The sequence below is a fragment of the Notamacropus eugenii genome, chromosome 4 (assembly GCF_028372415.1).
Source record: "Notamacropus eugenii isolate mMacEug1 chromosome 4, mMacEug1.pri_v2, whole genome shotgun sequence".
In the NCBI taxonomy this organism is placed as follows: Eukaryota; Metazoa; Chordata; class Mammalia; order Diprotodontia; family Macropodidae; genus Notamacropus; species Notamacropus eugenii.
In genome coordinates this window covers 73,971,534-73,990,347 of record NC_092875.1, presented here as the reverse complement: position 1 = coordinate 73,990,347, position 18,814 = coordinate 73,971,534, and the positions used below count along the sequence as shown (strand labels likewise).

At 50.4% G+C, this 18,814-nt stretch overlaps 1 protein-coding gene across 2 annotated transcripts in view; it reads right to left on the bottom strand.

The window, feature by feature from the left end:
* The window catches only part of NRTN (neurturin), a 43,203-nt gene extending 32,944 nt beyond the window's left edge, over positions 1-10,259 (bottom strand). Inside the window, exon 1 of one of the 2 annotated variants that reach the window (XM_072601938.1) lies at positions 9,666-10,259. The gene's annotated coding sequence lies outside the window, so the exon portion shown is untranslated. Of the gene's footprint in view, positions 1-8,678; positions 9,056-9,665 lie in introns of those variants that run through there. The other variant, XM_072601939.1, reaches the window with a different exon arrangement.
* Positions 10,260-18,814: the final 8,555 nt, after the last annotated feature.

The following is an 18,814-nucleotide window of genomic DNA, read 5'->3' as shown; positions in this document are numbered from 1 at the left end:
TGAAGAACTCAAGTTGTTGGGCAGGGAAGGGGGAGCGCAGGGAGGCCTGAGAAAGACAAGAAACAAGTCAGAACTGCCGAGTTCCAAAATTAATAAAAGGTAGTGAGTCGCGGTAGAAAGATCAGCCAGCTTTGAGAGCCACCTGGGTTCAGGTGCTGTCTTGGACATTTGCTGGCTGTGTGACCCTGGACAAGTCACTTAATAACCTCCTTAGACTCCCCTTCCCCCACAGCCCCACAACTCTCTAAGACTTTTAAGTTGTGATGGGGATGCTGACCTGAATCAGTGGAGGGAGTTTTCCCACCAGGAGCTCCTTATAGCCATGAAATCACAGGTCCCAGTCCAAAAATAATAAAAACAATAGACAGATACAAGAGGAGACTCATGAAGGGGCCATGGTCTGCCTGACAGAGGGTACAAGGGGAACAGCCAAGAAGTGGATTTGGGCTCCATGTAAAGAAAAGCCTCCTAAGAGTCTGAACTGTCCCAAAGCGGAATGAGCCACCTGCCTCTGGCCTCCTTCATCGAAAGCTGGATGAGCTCTTGTCAGGGTGGTAGCAGGAGGGCCCAGGTGGCCCCTGAAGGCCTTGGGGGGGGGGGGACTTCCAGCCCTGGGAGCTTAAGTCTGCCCTTCCAAGTTCCCCAATTCCTTAGGGAGCAGGGCACAAGTCAACACAGGGCTGTCTGGTTTACAGAGCCCTCCACATCCATTATCTTATCTGAGCCCCATAAAAAGCCTCAGAGGCAGGTATTGCCAGAAGGATTATCCTGATCTGGCTGAGAAGAAAAAGAGTCAGAGAGGTACAGTGATTTTCCCAAGGTCACACAGGATCAGGCCTCAAACCTCGTCTTCTGACATCCCCTCCAATACATTGGCTCTTACCACTAGACTCCTCAGTCTCACTAATGGGGGCCTAGTCCCCTTGAGCATGATGCCAAGGAGGGACCACTCCTTTATGGCAAGAACAGCCTTATCAGCAAAAAACAAATTTCTTAGCCTGCAAAAATGCCATTCTGCTCCCTATCCCTCTCTTTCTCCTTCTCTCCTTCTTTTTCTCCCAGAAACTCAGAGTTCTCTGGCTTTGGAGAGCCCCTTTCCTCAGCCCTCCTGAGGGGACTGACCTGGACAGAGGGCTCTGAGCCAGCTGGGGGTGGGCAGTAGGGAACAGAGAAAGGAAAGGGGTAACCCGGCAGGAACAGCAGGGAACATGCAAGTATTCAGTGGAGAAAACCAATAACATCTGGACGGCCAGCTGTTTCCGATGCTGTGTCTGTTGGGGCCTGGGCAAACGGGGGCTGCTCTGCAGGAGGGAAGGGGGTCTGGCCAGATGGCAGAGGCCTGGCTTACTTCAGATGAGGCTGGGGACAAAACCTGAGAGTCTATATGGCCTGGGGTAGGGGTGGGTAACAGAGGGCTGTGGGTGGTGAGAAAAGGTGGTGAGGGGTACCACATAGTCAGAGAATCTAAAATTTCAATGGACGTTAGAATTCCTCATTGCACACATTAGGAAACTGAGACACCTAAAGAAACGACTTGACTAAGGTCACACAATAAATTAGTTGCATTCAAACGAGGGTCAGTACTCTCAGCACCCCACCATACTACCCCCAAAGGCGCCAGCTCCCACTCCCAGAGAGCCAGAATCTTACTTTCTTTTCCTACTACCCATCTCTCCCTCCTATACTGGCCACTGAAAACCAACTTTGCTTCAGTCCCTTCCCCTATTCAAGAAACTTCAGCGACTCCCAATTGCCCACTTGATCAAGGCCAAACTCAGTCCAGGACTTAAGACCCTCGATAGTCTAGCCTCAATTCCCCACCCCCAGACTTAAGCCTTCCTGCTATCTTATATCCTGCCCCGCAGGATATCCTGCAACCAGGCTGGGCTCCTCACTGGCTTGTATACATTAGACTTATTCCCATCCATGCACCTTCACACAGGGGCTGTTCTCTCCTCCTGGGACACCCTCCCCTTCCTCTATCTGGTCCCTAGCTCCTTCCCGATCCTTCTAAGCCCACTCAATCTTAATCAGTAACTTAGACACATTGTGGTAAGTCCTTTCACTCATGTAGGAGACATTTCCCTTTAGATAAGATGAGGCAGTTGAACCAGATGATCCGTAAAGGGTTTTCCTCTTTGCCTTGTCAAGGCGAAAGCCGACTTTCTGAAGGAAGCCTTCCCTGACCGTCCCAATCCAGATGAGGCTCACGCCCCACCTTTTGCTGAAAATTTTCAAAATCCTCTTCCATCCAGTTTGCAGACTGTCTGAATCATAAATCTGAGACCTTGCTCAAACTCCTTTTATTTGCCCTCCATTTTTAATTCTCATTTGTTCCGTGTTTCTGAGTGAGGCAGAGCCAGCATTTATTCCTTCTCTGTATCCCTTATGCTGAAAGTGCCCTGGGGTGAGGCTAGGAACAAAGCTGGGCAAGGAGGGGAGTTTGGTATAAATTGGTAAGTTTGGATTTATTCGATTTATTGAAATTTAGAAGTCAAGTGTCTCCCTGTGAGCTGGGCACTGGGAGTTATCATGGTAATCGTAGAATTACAGAATCTCAGAGTCGACAGAGATCTCCAAGGGCATCTCTCCCCAAACTGACATGTCATCCAAGGCTCTACTTAAATATGACCAGTGACAAGGAGCTCACTTCCCTTAGGAGCTCATTGTGCTTTGGCAGTTAGGAGCCTGGGGTGGGATAACTTGGAACCTTTGCTTCCCTCCACTATCTAGCCTTTATCCCACCCCAATGGGGTATTACGGGGTGGGGGTTATCACAGGCCCAGACAGAGAAGGCAATTTCTCCATGGTCACATAGCCAAGTAGGATTGAGAAGGCCATGAGTCTTAAGATGTAGAGGGAAAAGTACCTTAGAAATCTTTTAGTACTACTCCTTTATTTAACGGATGAGGAAACCAATACCCAGAAAAGGGAAATGATTTGTTCAAGGTCACATGGCTTAGAAGGAGTAGTGTTTGGATGGGAATCCAGTTCTTCTAATTGCAAAACTAGTGTTCCAGAATACCAGAGGTGGTGAGAGAGCCTAGAACTTGGAAGTTGGAGTTCCAAGTTAGATTCTTGTCCAAGTTTTGTCAATGGCTTGAGTGGTTACCTTACTCCCGAGAACCTCAGTTTCCCTCTCTGTACAGTGAGGGAGAGGGGTTGATTCAACAGCCTCTACAGTCCTTTTGCAGTTTTAAAACCTGAAGGCCAAAGTCTTACTTCATGGAATGGCAACTGGATTTGAAGTCAGAGGAGATGTGACTAGGTGACCTGACACAGGTCTTTTTCCCTCTTTCTCAGCCTCAGTTCTCTCATCTGCAAAATGAGTGTGTTGATCTAGGGGATCTCTAAGGCCCACTCCTGCTCTGAGTACTAAGTGTCTTAAGTCAAAGATTCTGAACAGTCTCTGTCTCAGCCTCAACTGACACAAATACATGGGATTGGAGAGGGTGGAAATCTGAGGGGGAGGGAGTGGAAGGAGTTAGGTAGAGCAATGTGGAGTGGAAAAAACTTAGTGGGTCCCTGGCATTGGGTAAAGTGTGTGTGTGTGTGTGTGTGTGTGTGTGTGTGTGTGTGTGTGTGTATGTGTGTGTGTATGTAGGGTGGAGTTAGGCTTGATCTCCACTTACTTCCTCAGGGCCTCCCCATAAAGTTCCCACCTTGACCAAGCTGCCTTGGCCTGGCACCGGCCCAGTGCAGCATCTGGGGCGGGGGAGGGGAGCAGGAGAGAGGTGACAGGATCAACCTAATTGGGGCTGGCACTGCTGAGCTGCCTGGCCCAAGCCCTGCTATGGAGGATCCTGAGGGCAAGGGTAGGGAGGCAGGATCCCTGTGCCCCCCCTATACACCCAGGCTTTGGGGAATCACTCCTCTGGAGGGCAATTAGAAGAGGTTAGTGGAAGGAACACTAGATTTGGAATCAGAAGACTTGGGTTCCAATTTAAGCTCTGCTGCTTACTAACTTGTGTGACCTGGGACAAGTCACTTTGCCTTCTGGACCCTGGTCTTCTCATCTGTAAAATGGGAGGGTCTGGGTTAAAGGGTCTTCCAGTTCTAAATCTGATGAGAATTTTCTAGAAGCCTGGGGAGGAGGAGAGAGGGATTTTAGGTTCTTAAGATGCCAAAGGAGGAAGGAAACTTCCACATGTTCTGGTCCAACTCCTCCATTTTCAGACAGAGAAACTGAGGCCCAGAAAGGGAAAGGGACTCCCCTAAATTAATACAAGGAATCGGTGGTGGAGCTAGACCAAAGACTCAGTGTTCTCAGCTCCTAGATCTCTTTACTTTGGACTACCCTGCCATCTCTCCCTCAGGTTCCAGCCAAATTAAAGAACTCACATCTGCACGTACTCTGAACCCTTAGCAAGTCCCCCTTTCCCCTAAGCCTTAATTCAGGGAATGGTCCAGAGGTCAAGTCTAGAGACCAAGAGTTTGTACTTAGGGCCTGGCTTCTGGTGAGCCCTGAGCCCATGGACAGAGAAACCGATTTACAAGGCAGACAACTAGTAACTACCTGCCAAGGACTATTCTGCCCATGAGAAGGGCATCTGAGCTTGGAGGGCAGGAAACACCTGCATCCAAGATACAGGCTGCCACTTACAAGCTGTGTGGCCTTAGGGAAGTCACTGCCCCTCTCTGGGCCTTAATCTGTAAAGTGAGGGATTTGGATGAAATGATCTCTAAGGTCCCTCTTAGCTCTGAAATTCTATGTCCATCAGGAATAAATATTTATTAAACACTGTGCTAGGCACTGTTCTAAGCAGTGGGAGACAAAGAACGGAAGAAAAAAAACACTGACCCTGGCCTTAAGGGGTATGGGAATTCTGTGTTCCATAAGCCTTCTCAGCTCTGACATTCCACATTCTAAAGCCTCTCCCAGTTCTGACATTCCACGTTCCGAGGTCCCTTGAGCTCTGACATTCCATGTTCCGAAGTCCCTCCCAACTTTGATATTCCATGTTCTAAGGTCCTTTCAGCTCTAACATTCCACCTTCTAAGGTCTTTCCAGTTCTAACATTCTGTGTTCTCTGGACCTCCCAAGCTGGCATTCTGTCTCTCTGTCACTCTATTAGGGACCCAGAGCCCACCTCCTCAAAGATCTCTATAGTCCCTATACTTTGCTTCCTAAAGGCCTCAGACCCCCTTGGTGATCCAGAGTAGCCCCACCCCCTCTAGGCCAATGGCACTTCCCCCGGGAGCACCTGGCACTCTGGGATTAGGCAGTATTGCCAGAAGCTGAAGAGCAGTGAACAGGAGGAATCTCTCCCTTGAGCTTGGCCCTAGGTGACCACCCTAGTCCTACAGTCCCATCATCTCACCTCTCAATCCCCAGATCCCATCCTCCCATTGTTGGGCACAAGGACACTCTAGCAAACAGCACCCATCCTTTGCCTGGCTTGCTTCTCGACCCTGGCCCAGCCCCTTCCCCTCTACTCTCTGGCCTTCTGGTGCCCAGATGTCATCAAATGAAGCAGTTGAATTGTATGATATGTTCTCCAAGAGCTGTCCCAATGCTGGGGGTGGGGGGGTTCTCTGGTTCTGCAGCCTAGGAGAAAAAAGCATCCAGGCCTTTTGTTCCAAAGATGACAGTGAGTTTAGGACAGTTTGGTGGGGGTAAAAAGAGCCTTGGTCCTAGCCAGAGGCCCAGGGTTCAAATCCCAGCCTGACTACTTGGTACTTTTTGTGCTTCCTCTGTGATATCTCTGGGCCCTTTTTTTCCCAGTAAAACAAGGGGATTGGACCACATGATCTTTAATCTCCCAATCCCATGGGGTCACCCTATAAGGGTCTCTCCTACCACTCCCAGACCCCCTTTCCTTCGCTCTGCTTTCTCCCATCAGCTTTCCTCTCATGTTTGCATGCTCATGCCTGTCCCCTTCCTATGTTGGAATCTTCCCATCCTTCAAGGCCCACATGTTCCAGGAAGCCCTCCGATTGCTTCAATACACACACACACACACACACACACACAAATGCATACACACACACATGCACACACACATGTGCACACACGCACGCACACACGCACACACACGAGGTTTGAGACTTGCACAGGGCTTCCTGCCCATCACTGCGGTTCCTCCTCCTCTTCCTCCCTAACACAATCTTCCCCCACTGCTGTTCTCAGTCTTCCTAATGCCAGCTCCCAAATGCCTCCCACTAGTTGTAGTAACTTGCACTATATAATTTCTGCTCTTTCACTTGTTGGCTGTGTGACCTTGGGTAAGGTCCTTGCCCTCTCTGGGCTCCAGTTTCCCTACATGACATTAATTCTAAGGACTCTTCCAGCTCGACACTCTATATAAGGCTTATGAAAGTTTACAGAGCACTTCTCGCAACAACTTTTTGAGGTGGAAAGTATTAGTATTTCCATTTTATAGAGGAGAATGCTGAGACTTTAAGCCACAAGTATTCATTAAGTACCTACTATGTGCCAGGCAAGGTGCTAGGTGCAAGGAATATAAATACAGAAACAAATTAGCCCCTGACCTCAAGAAGTTTACATGCTATTGAAAAGTCAAAAGTTACCCAGGGTCCCACAGCTACTGATGACAGAACTGAAATCTGAACCCAATCGCTCTGAGTTCAAATCCAGGACTCCATTAGTCACGCTACCAGTTATGCAAGGGTAGGAGTGAGCAAAGTATCAGAGCTTTGGGCCAGGCACAGTTTCGATGTTCAGCCTAGGATCTAAGGTTATCAGCCCTGTAGCAGCAAAAGGCAAGGGTATCTCTATCTGCCACTCAATCCTCACCTTGAGCCGTGGACGCAGAAGCAGGGGACCAGGGCTGGAGTCAAAGGCTTGCATTATACAGAAAGAGCATTGGTGTTAGAGCCAAAAGACCTGAGTTCGAATCCTTAGTTCTGTATCTTGCTTCCTGTGACCTTTAATAAGGCTTTTCTCCTTTGGGAGTTATGGTTTTCTCCTCTGTAGGGTTTTTGTTAGGAAGTGATTACACATCTTAACAACCATAGAAGTTAATGAAAGACTTCTGACCAATCGATGAGTGGGACAGGTTACCTCAAAAACTCATGGGCTGCCCCTCACTGGAGGCTAGAAAACCAATTTATCAGGTAGTGGAGAGGTAATAACTACATGGCAGAATGGAGACAGTGCTGGACTTGGGGGTCACTAAAACCTGAGTTCAAATTCTTCCATAGACTGTGACTGGATGGGGTAACTTGGGAGAAGGATTTAACTTATCTGACTCTCAGTTTCTTCATCTACAAAATGGGGATATTATCATCTAATTCACAGGCTTGCTTTGAGGAGCAGGTAAGATTATATATAATACATATGTGTATATTAATATATATTATAGATCATATATGTGTGTGCATATATACATATACACATATATACATATAAACAAAATGCTTTCTAAAACTTGAAGTGGCATACAGATGTTAGGTATTTTATTTGGGGGTGAGGGGTGTATGGGTTGGATAAGATGGTCTCTGAGGACCCTTGCAAATCTGAAATTCTGTGATTTTTGTAAGGAACTTCCCACCATGAATCAGGTCACACACTCATGAGTGATGGGGGAGGAGTCCCACTTATGATAAGGCTTAGAGAGGGAAGACAGCATAATGAAAAAGACCCAGTTTCTAGGAGGTAGAAGTTCTAGGTTCAAACCTTACTCCCTCTGGGATCTTAGGTAAGTTTTTAAACTTCTCTATGCCTCAGTTTCTTCCTCTTAGATTAGCTGCTGTACTAAAGCCTGTTCCAGCTTAGATACTTTATGTCCCAAAGTCCTGTCCAGAGCTGACATCTTGTGTCCCAAGGATGTGGAGAACCCAGAGTGACAGTCTAGAGAATCGACAGCCAGCAAGGGTCTGAGTCTATCAAAGCCAGATCTCAGTTTCTCATTTTCTCCACCCTGTTTCTCTAGCCTCAACTCTCGTTAGATCCCAGCTCCCCTCGCCTTCATGGGGACCTTTAGGATATCACAATGCAGTATATCAGGCCCACTGAGGCCAGGGAAGTGAGGGGACCTAGGACAGGAGTCCTAGCACAGCAGTCTCAGCACTTAGCCTCTTTTCTCTCCCCACAACCCTTTGTACCTGCCCTGGCTGGCCACCCCTCTCCCCCCGGGGGCTTCCAGGCTATTGACCCAGCCTTGTAGACAAACACTGGTATAGATTGGCCCTCTACATTCTAAGTCCGAGGTTATATATTCGCTTTGGAGACAAACACACTGAAATGGGGCATTTTCCCTAACTAGTACGCTCCCTGACTCTACATCTCTTTCAGTCTTCCTGTCGTAAGCTTAAATTCTTCTTAGTTGAAAACAGAGCTTTTTAAACAAAACAATGAAGCGACAGCCCTGTTCTATATATCTCCTGCTTCCCCACCAGGTAGTTTTCTAACTTAGTGTCTTACCGGCTCTATGTCTCTCCCTTCTCTTGGCCTTAGTTTTCCCCGGGTTTTACCTGGTTTTTCTAAACCAGGTATGACAAGTGTGTCGTTTCGGGGAGTGGGGAAGGGGAAAGGATATTGGTCTAAATGGTCCCTAAGAGCCTGTAAAAAGAAAATCCTAGAAACTAGGAAAGATCGCCCGGGTAGGTATTTTGTTTAAAGCCGCATGCTCCTCCACCGGGCTTTCAGTTTCTGGAAAGGCCAGGTGCCGGCCCCCTCCCAGGCCCGACCACAGCCCCCTCCACCCCAGACCCACCAGAGTTGGCTTCTCCTACTCGCTGGTGCCCCCACGTGGCCTCTGGCAGCTGGGAGAGGGGGGGAGGGCCTCGCCCTGGGGGGAGGACACCGTGTCCCCGGGTGAGCAGGCGAGAAGGCAGGCTGGTGACTGGGAACTGACTGCTGACAGATGTTTACTTCACCACAGCTGTATCTGGGAAGGGGAGCAGGCGGCCACCCCTCACTACCTGCAAGGGGCCCCCGCTGCCCCCGACCAAGCCCCTTCCCACTCGGGGAGGGGGGACAAAGGGACGAGGACTGGCTGGCGGGGGGCTGGGGTGGAGGGAGCCAGGTTGAGATAGGAGGGGAAGCCCCAGGAACCCAGCGGCATTCACTGCTCAGGAGGGACAGGAGGTACTGGCCTCCCTAAACCCGGCTAAAACGAGAAACGCAGGAAGACAGCGGACCCCTTACCAGAGCCGGGACCCCTCCCGCCAGGGTTCCCTGCAAACCCCCCGAATTCCCCATCACACAAGCTGGCCCCCTCCCTGCAGCTGAGCCTCTCCACTAGGACCCCTCCCCTCCCACTAATCCACACCCCGGTAATCCCCCTCTTCTCACCCTGACCTTCCAGTCAGTCCTCAGTCCATCCCCTTCCCCACATTCCGCAGACCGACCCCCTCCCTTCTCTTGACCCCAATCCCCTCCCAGTAACCCTCTGGTCAGTTCCCACCTGCAGAAGTCCCTCTGGCCACACGCTGACCCATCCCAAGCAGACCCCACCCCTCACTCCCGCTGTCCCAGAACCCCTATCCCCGGACGAATCCTCCTTCTTCTACTTGACTTTCCTGACCGAGCCTCCTCCAGGAGCCACCCGCTCCGGCAGGATCTTCTGCCCCTGTCACTGACTGGTCACTTCCCAGGCACAGCGGCCCAGCCCTCAGCTCTCTGCCTGAGGTCTTCCCGCACCCCAGGGCTGCGGGGAGAGGAGAGGCAGGGAGGACTGGGAGAGGGGGCGCGTCCTTACCTGGCTCCCGGGCCGCGCTGTCCCTCAGAGGCGCCGGCCCCGGCCACCCGAGCCCGGCCGAGCCCCGGGGACCCCTGGGCAGCGCCGAGGCTCCATCCCAGCCGGCCCAGCCCGGAGGGGGCGGCAACGGGGGGGCTGGGCCGGCTGGCCCATGGGGCCGGGGGGCCGCCCCGTCCAGTCCCGGCGCCGGCGCCGGCCTCAGCCCCGAGCCCCGGTCATCCCGGACCCGGGGGGCAGCGGTGCATACGGCTGGGGCCTCGGACGTCCTAGACGGCAGGCGATGTCCGAGCGCTGCTAGCCGGGCAGCCGGAGGCGCCGGCTCCCCGACGGCGGAGCAAGGGTCTGGGCCAGGGGCTTGTGTCGGATCCCGCCTGCCGCTGCCGGGGCGCTCGTCGCCGAAGGCTTGCCCCGCTGGCCGATTCGGGTTCGGGCTGGAGCTCGGACTCCTTCTAGTCCTACTCGCCCACCCTCCCGCTCTCCCGGCTCTGCGGCTCCCCGGGGGCAGCCAGGCTCAGCCGCAGGAGGCTCCGGGCGCGCGGGGGGCGGAGCAGGGGGCGGCCCCGGCTGCTGGGGGCCTGGGAGGGTCGGCTTTCCCGCGGCCCCGCCCCGCCCCGCCCCGCCTCCCTTATGCCCGCCCCCCGACCGGCTGCCTTCAGGGGCCGGAGGCGCAGCTCGGACCGAGGCCACCGGCAGCTCGGGGAGCAGGTGACTCAGAACTCGGAGCTGCGGAGTCCCAAGGGGGATACAGAGTGAGCGCGCCGCCCCATGTCAAGGTCTGAGCAGCCCCTCGCCCGCCGGGGGCTAGCCTGAGAGGGCAAGCCAGCCCCAGGACAGGCGGGCCCAGGGCAAGGTCATTTCCATCCCCTGCGGGTGCCGGACAAAACTCCGCCCCTCCAGTCCCCGGAAGGTCTGGGAGGACACTCCTAGCCCGGACTCTGCAGGCGCGGGACTGAAACCTCCACCAGACTGGTCCTCGACAGTCTGGAAACAGGGATAGCGCCCCATCTCTGCCAAGGCAGATCCTGAACGGTGCTCTCTATCCTGGCCCATTGGCCCAACCAATCCCATCTGATCTTCCAGGACGGCTCCAGCTGGGGAGTGGGAGTGGTGGACAAGACCTGGGGGGAGGGGGGGGCCCCCCCGCGCAGCTGAATACCTACTGGGTACAGGGAGGAATCTACCCTGACCACACCTCATTCCCCAGTGGCCCTGCCCTCTCCCTCCTTCCCTCCCTCTTCCTCTGGGCACATCACCAGGTGACACAGAAACATTTGTCTCTGGCCACCACCACTCTCTCCCCCCTTATTCTCAGGGACCTGGCAGGAACCACTGTTGTACTCAGTGGAACGCTAAGGTCGGTTTCTGTGTACTCCCTGGGCATTGCCTGGTTTCCTTTGGCCTTGCAGCCTGGTTTCTTTGGAGCTGGCTGCCTAATTTTCCTGGGGTCTGCTGAATGAATTTTAGGGGCATTGAATTCTGGGCAGAGAAGATATTAAGACTTCAGCTCCCAGCTCTCAGACCTTCAGCACCCTGGGTGGCTGGTCCTGGAGCTACCCTCTGGATAGGTTCCCTCCCTCATCTGTTGGGGGGAACACTTCAATCTTGCTGCCACTAGTTCCAACCTGGTAGTCCTGGTTGATGGGAGTCATAGATAACATGCAGAGGAAGGCAATGAGAATGGTGGAGGACCTTGTGACCTTCCCAACCTAATGACTGGTTTGGAAGAAATGGGCATGGTTAGCCTAGAGACGAGATTTGAAAGGTGGGGAATGCAGGACATAACTGATGTCTTCAAGTGTCTGAAGGGATATCATATGAGACAGGGATTAGATTTGTCTTTCTTCGCCATGAAGAGCAATGACTGGAACAGGCAGATTTAGACTCTAAGCAGAGGAAAGTTACTCTCAAGTGGAATGTGCTTCTTTGGGACAGAAAGACTTCATCTTCGCTAGACCTGACTGCAACTCTGGCTGCTACTGGTCTGACCTTGTGAGAAACCCCTTTGGGGCCAGTAGGGGCCATAGTGGATAGAGCACTGGCCCTGAAGTCACTCGGATCTGAGTTCAAATGTGACCTCAGTCACTAGCTGTGTGACTCTGGGCAAGTGGTTTAACCCTGATTGCCTCCATAAAAAGAGGGAAAAATCCTTTCTCTACTCAACTCTCAGCTTCAAGACCTATAAAATGAGAACGGAAGGATCTCCGATCTCCTAGGTTTCAAGCTAAAAATCTCCTTTTCTTACCCTCAGTTTCAATCTATAAAATGGGGTTATTAACCTTTGTGCGTGGGGAGAAAACCACTTTGTAAATCTTAAGGTGCTATAGAAATGTAAGTTGTTATTATTAAAAGAAAGAAATAGATTAGGAGGAAAGATTTATTTCCTCACCTCTCCTGTGAGCATCATCATTCTACCGTCAAATCAATAAATTAATCCTGTTCCTCTAGTATTTTAAAGTTTGCAAAGACTTTCTTCACGACAGCGCTGGAAAGTGGACATCTTTGCACCCATATTTAAAGAGATCTCGATCTGTGATTTTATCAGTGTGAGCGAGTTGTGATTTTAGAAATTTGCTTAGGATGCAGAAAAGTGAAGGGACTTGCTTGTGGGGATACAATCAGTAGGAATCAGAGGCAAAACTCCAATCCAAGACTTCCTGATTCAAAGGCTAGTGCTACATTCACTATGTCATGCTGCCCTATTTTTCAGACAGGAAAAGTGAGCTCTATGGGAGAAAAGAGACATAACCAAGGTCACACAATGAGTTAGTAACAGAGCCTAGATTTGAGCATTGGTCTTGTGAATCTCAGAGTTCTCTAGGTCACCATGCTCAGGCCTTCTACATCATGCAAGCTTGTAACCATCTTTCCTCCCTATCTCCAATCTCTGGTACTAGATCAGTCCAGGGTAGGCTTTGCAAAGAAGCAGGAAAAGCAGGAAAAGAAGCCTGGTCATGGAGGAGGGTGTACACTGAAGTAACAATCTGGACAGCTCAGGATCAATGCCCTGGACTGTGGTGAAGTAAGAGTTGGGATTAGAATTGGCATCCAACTCCGGGGATGAAGGCAGTGGCCTAAACCCAGGCAGTACAATGGAATACAACACAGGGCTTGGAGTCAGAAAGACAAGTTCAAATCCAGCCTCGTATTGCTGTTCAGTCATTTTCAGTTCTGTCTGACTCTTCTTGACCTCATTTGGGCTTTTCTTGGCCATTTCCTTCTCCAGCTAATTTTACAGATGAGGAAACTGAAGCAAAGAGGGTTAAGTGACTCTCCCACGCAGCTAGTAAATGTCTGAGGCCAGATTTGAACTCAGGAAGATGAGTCTTCCTGAATCCAGGCCTGGTGCTCTATCTGCTATGATATCCAGCTGCCCCAAAATCCTGCCTCAGATACTCACAATTGTGTGACCTTGGGCAAGTTGCTTAACCTCTGCCTGCCTCAGTTTCCCCATGTATAAAATGGAGATAATAATGGCACCTACCAGCTCAAGGTTGTTGTGAAGACCAAATAAGATAAAGCACTTAGCACAATGTCTGGCACATAGTAAGCCCTTAATAAAAATTTGTTTCCTTCATTTCTCCTTCCTAATCAGGACTTTGTAGCCTACCACCTGCCCTACACCAAGGGAGAATTGGAGATTGTCTATGGTTTGAATCCCTGTCTCTCAATTTCCTTGACTGGTACCTGAAATCCTCCTATTACTGCCTCACTCTCTTTGGGCTTTTGAAATGTAAACCTTCCTGTTCCCTTTGGACCTAGATGGCAGACTGAGGGCTCCTAGGCAACTGATTTTGGTAAAGAAATATCCTTGAGCATAATATGGCAGCCAAAAAAAAAAACCCTTGAAAACTGCATTAAAAGAAGCATTATGAAGACCAGACTAGAGACTGGACAGTCCAGATGCTCTCTGCCTGGGTCTGACCATGTCTAGAATATTGCCCTCATCTGCATTTTAGGAAGCTAAGCTGGGGAGCTTCTGTAGAGGGACAACCAAGAAACTAGAGGACAGGAGATGGTCAGCTGAAGGAACCATGGAGATGACCATGGGGGCTGTAACAGGTGCCTGGAAGGGCTCCCACAGGGAGAGGGATTAGATATGGCCCGCTTGGTCTCAGAGGGTGGACCAGGAGCAATGGGGAGAATTGTAGAGAGCTTAGCTAACTGGAAGGACTTCCTCACCATGCTCAGAATGGGATTGGGTTGTCCCCATGTGGGAGGGGACTCTCAAATTGTGACCCCTTATCTGGGAACTTGGAGAGAGGATCTTGGTCGGTTTGGGGTTGGAGGTAGAACTAGATGCCTTCTGGGGTCCCCTCCAGTTCTGAGATGTAAGTGTGGGTGGTTGAGTAGGCATTTAACTAGGTGTGAGGGTAATGTGAATGTGTTGGGATGTGTGTGTGTGTGTGTATGTGTGTGTGAGTGTGTATTTGTGACTAGGTGTCTCTGGGTATATGAGTGTATCTATATCTGTCTGGGTGTGGAATCCATGGTATATTTGGGATGGGTTAAGTTTCAGGGGGACTTGGGGGAACAGAGTTAGATGAAACCTGACATGGCTCCTGCCCGCCCTCCTCCCATCATTGACAGAGTAATTGCTGCCCATACCCCCCTCCCCTTCCCAGATCCTCCTACTCACTCTCATTGTCATCTGAGAGGAGGGGAGATGTCAGGGAAAGATGAGAAAGGCTCACTATGGGGCGTGAACACACACACACACAACCTCACTCTCTAACAGAGGCACAATCTAGAACACACGCACACAGAGACACTCTCATAGGACACAAAGTTACACCCTTACAGATAACTATGCCAACACACACACACATATCACACCACCTCACACACATCTACAAACACCAGCACATACCTTTACACAGTACCTCTCACACACAGACATGCTAACATCCCCAAACCCAGACTCATGTGTACACGTCTGTATAACTGCAGACACAGAACCCACCTCTGACACATGTACAAACACTCACAAACATACACACACCCATCTCACAATCACAACCTGGACAATAACAGGGGTAACCGAAGATCTGGGGTCCCCAGGCTGATGGGAATCTGTCCTACGTACCTGGGTTTTCCATTTTTTTTCCTGAAGAACATGTGGTAGAGGGTCGGCTGAGGTCAAGGCTAGGGTCAAGCTGAGGGGTCAGGATGAAGGGGATTTGACCCAGGGCTTTGACTTCATCACCTCCAGTTCCTACCCCTCTTCAGGCTAACATCCAGACTGACATTCAAGGCTTTCAAGTACACCCATATTAATAGTCCAGCGGCTTCAAATACACATACGACCAATGGAGCTAATTAAGACGTGCTGGTTGAGGGCATAGTCTAAAGACAGCAGAACTTTAAGGGTTCAAATATCAGAGTGGACCCCATCAGCTGGGTGACCCTGTGCTAGTCACTTCTTCTAGATGAGCCTTCTCTGTAAAATGGGGATAATAATGTTGGCACTCCCTTCTTCGCCCACTTATGGGGAAGCAAAGCCTCAGCACAGTAGAAATGGGAGCAACTGTGATTATTATATATGCACCCTCCCTCAGCCCCTCACACAAAGGAAAAGACATGCATGCTCTGATAGATGCAGAGAAGCACGTTCTCTCTCTCTCTCTCTCTCAAACACACACACACACACACACACACACACACTCACACGTGCATGCACAAACACCCATCTCTTTGCACACTGACATTCCCTTCTTCCTGAGAAAGACATGGGCCTATGCACACCACCTGGGGAGCTGGGAGGGAAGATGGGAGGTTGGTTTTCAGAGTTGGAGAGGGGAGACTTCAAAGGGGTCTCCTTAGGCTGGGCCACCAACCAAGAAAAGGGTTAGGAGGGGTTGCTGAGCCTGGGTCCAATGCCCTGCCCCCACTCCCTGCTACACATACTCACACACTGGAACTTAGAAGCAATGTTACCCCCAACCCAGAGGAAGAAGCTCCGTTGCAGACTCTGTCTCAGTCCATCATCCATCATCACTAATCTGTCACCATTAACATCACCATCTTCCTCCTCTTTCCTTGCTCCTCTCCCCCTCCTCTTCCTCCCCTTCTTTTCCCCTCCCTGTCTTTCCCTTCTGTCCCCCCTTCTTTCTTTCTCACAGCAATTGCCCCCCCCCATCAATTATAAGATCACTGGATCATTGAACTGAGAGGTAGAAGGGACCTTAAGATTATTTGATCCAATACCCCTCATTTTACAACTAAGGAAATTGAGACCCAGAGAGGAAATTATTTGCCTGAGATCACTTGGGTAGTAAATAGCAAAAGACTTGAAGAACATGACATAACTCCATGGCTCCTAATCCAGGGCTTTCCCTGAATCACTAGGAGCCTGGCCCTTCCTCCTTTCTTCCCTGGCCCTCCCCTTCCCCTTGGGGTCCCCAGGGTCTGGCAGTGACAAGGCTGTGGGGAGGGGGTGGCTGGGGCTCAGAGCCCCGAGGCTGCCTGCCTCCCAGACAGATGTGGAGTGGGATACATGTGGCCAACATGTGGATTCTAATAAAAGAGTTGCCCCTGGCAACAGGGACTTGAAAGTCTCTATTTCTTCCTCTGGGATGGCCTGGGAGCTGGGGCCGAGCCGGGAGGGGGGGCAAGCAGGAGATCAAACACCCTCACACACACAGTCACACATGAATTAGATCCTCCCTCTTCTCCTTCTCCTCTGCCTACACCCTCTCCCACAATCCCATGGGAAAGGGGCAGATGGGAGGGGGTGGTAGACCCAAGGTGCCAGCAATCTCCCTCCTCCTGGTTCCCCCCCCAAAATCAACATCCTCTATCCATCTTCTTACCTCCCCATTCTTTCCATAGACCCCAGGGTACTGAGCTGAGATAGCCTTTCCTGGGCCAGGATCCTGAATTCAGAGAGGGTCAGAGACCAGGTATGTATCAATCAATCAATCAATCAATCAACATTTATTAAGGGTCTCCTCTGTACCAGGCACTGTGAGAAGTCCTGGTATGGGGGAGGGGCTGGGCCATTAACTCTGCCTGTTTGTCCAGGGAGGCCCTGACTTCCTGTGATTGTGATTCTCATTCTACAACTCAACTTAAAAAGGGAAGGGAAGAAGGATTTATTAAACACCTACTGCATGCAAGGCATTGTGCTGAGCACTTCACACCATTTGATCTTTGGTGCAACCTTGGTGGAGGAAGGTACTATCATGATCCCCATTTTACAGCTCACAAAACTGGGGCAAACAGAGGTTAAGTGATTTGCCCAGGGTCACTTGTACATGTCTGAGGTCAGATCTGACCTTAGGTCTCCCTGCCTCTAGACCCAACTATCCACACACTTCACTGCCTCCCTACCTCTAGAAGAGGCCAGAGAACACAGAACATGGAATGTCAAACACAGAAAAGAAACCGTAGAGTGTAGAATTTCAGGTGGCAAAACATACCTCCCTCCTCTCAACCAAGAGATAATGGATGTATAGATGCGCAACCCAGCCTATGTTTTCAGAAACCACCGATGTATAGGTTTATTTGGCCTAACTGTAGTTCTGTTACCAGGGAGGGTTCTATTGATGGGGAGTGGCACTGAAAATTAGCATCAGTGTAAAAGAAAAAAGCAGCAGTGAAACATCTATTTTTTTTCCATAGACTTTCAGAACTAAATGGGGCCTCAGATATCCTCTGGTCCAATCCCCTCATTTTACAGATGGGAAGTCTAAGGGCCAGACAGGGGATGAGGCACTAGGTCTGAGGCATCCTCCATCGGCCCAAGATCCAACCCTCATTGACTTCCTTCACCAAGATGACTTGGCAGGGCGAGAGCAGAAGGAGGAATGTGGTACGGAGGATGAAGAGGAAATACATGAACTTGAAGTTTGGGACAGCAGACTTGGAGACCAGGACCAGTGACCTTCAACCCCCAGCCCCCACCCCCAGAAGGCACCTCCCAACCCAGTCCACCCCAATCCGGGCCCCAGGAGAAGGAGGAGGGAACTTAGTAGGGGGATATATTAACTTGGGCTGATTGTATTAAAGAAATGTATTTACATGTTTTATTTTTAAACCCTCTTCAGCCCAGAGAGCTGGCGGACTGTGGGGGGAGGGCAGAGAAGGGAGAGACACTCAGAGCGTCTCCTATTCAGTGGTTCCAGGAGAGGTGGGATGAATGGGGCCTGTAGGGAGAGACATTCCCATTAACAGTAAGGGAGATAAATAATGGAAAATACTAAGATAATAATGACTCTTGTTTCTGGAGCACTTGGAGGTTTACAAAGGGTTTTCCACACAACCCTGAGAAACAGATAGTGCAAGGATTTTTATTTCCATTTTACAGATATGGAAACTGAGGCTCAGAAAAGGGAAGGGGTTTGCCTAAGGTCACTTAGCACATAAATGCTAGATTGCAGGCCTGGGGCTGGAACTTAGACTCCCAGGCTCTCCGTTTGGGGCTTGCCTGTTCTCTGCTTTCAGAGGCTTTTCATAGACTCATCGATTTCGAGCTGGAATGGACCAGAGAGGTTGTCTAGTTTAACCCTGTCATTTTATAGATGTTGAGTGACAGAGAACAGTCAATAGCAGACCTGGAATTGGAACTCAGAACCTCTGACTTTGTATCTCTGACTTTCTTTCCAAGAAACCAAGCTGGCCAGAAATGCCTTTGTTCCTCTCCTCCCAGTCCCTTTTCCCAGAACACACTCTGAGCCTAGGTTAAAGCAAGGGTTAGTGTGTGTGTGGGGGTGATTTCTCAAAATTTTATCCATTGGATCTCAGGGTAGTTGTTTCCTGACCTATACAATTGATGAATTTGAAGTGGGGGAGGAGGGTTGGAGAACCTTACAAGACTAAGATACCCCAAGTACCATGAGAGTTCTTGGTGGGCTGAGGACTTTACTCATCATCACACAGCAGACAGCTTGGGCCAAAGCCAAAAGTCCTAGTTGGCTTTCCTTGGGTCTCCCAGCCTCGGGATCACCCTGTCTTCCATATGTGGAGTGTGGAGCTTCATTTTCCTGTTCCCAACCTTGGCACAGATGTGTATGTCAATCTGTGTGTGTGAGTGTATGTTAGATAGTGTGTAGATATATTATAGTGTGTAGATAGGGGCTACACTTATGGATTCTCTTTATTTTATTTTAAAATTTGAACATCTCCCCTTCCTCACTCTCCACACCCTTAAG